Source organism: Nematolebias whitei, chromosome 5, assembly GCF_014905685.2.
Source record: "Nematolebias whitei isolate Nwh7 chromosome 5, NemWhi1, whole genome shotgun sequence".
NCBI classification, from domain to species: Eukaryota; Metazoa; Chordata; class Actinopteri; order Cyprinodontiformes; family Rivulidae; genus Nematolebias; species Nematolebias whitei.
The window spans coordinates 3,214,713-3,215,206 of record NC_056502.1 but is presented as its reverse complement, the minus strand read 5'-3'; the positions used below and the strand labels follow the sequence as shown (position 1 = coordinate 3,215,206).

At 39.5% G+C, this 494-nt stretch overlaps 1 protein-coding gene across 1 annotated transcript in view; it reads right to left on the bottom strand.

Annotated features, from left to right (window-relative positions):
- Positions 1 to 494, bottom strand: part of LOC119409615 (thrombospondin type-1 domain-containing protein 7A) — a 351,078-nt gene that overhangs the window by 135,537 nt on the left and 215,047 nt on the right. The window lies entirely within an intron of this gene.

Here is a 494-nt window from a genome sequence, read left to right as displayed (position 1 = left end):
TGGATTATGGGTGATTTATGGATGATAAATGGTTGATGGATGGATGGATGGATGATGGTGGAAGGATGATGGATTATGGGTGATTTATGAATGATAGATGGTCGATGGATGGATGGGCGAATGGATGCATGCATGGATGGATCATGGATGAATACTGGATGGCTCATGGATGAATGATGGATGGATGGATGAATGAGGGATAGATGATGCATGAATGATGGATGAATGATGGATAGATGATGGATGATGGATGGATGATGGATAGATTTTGAATAGATGATGGATGTATGATGGATGATGGATGGATGATGGATAGATTTTGAATAGATGATGGATGTATGATAGATGATGGATGGATGATGGATGTATGATAGATGATGGATAGATGATGGATGAATGATGGATGATGGGTAGATCATGGATGGATGATGGATAGATGATGGATGAATGATGGATGAATGATGGATGAATGATGGATAGATGATGGATGGATG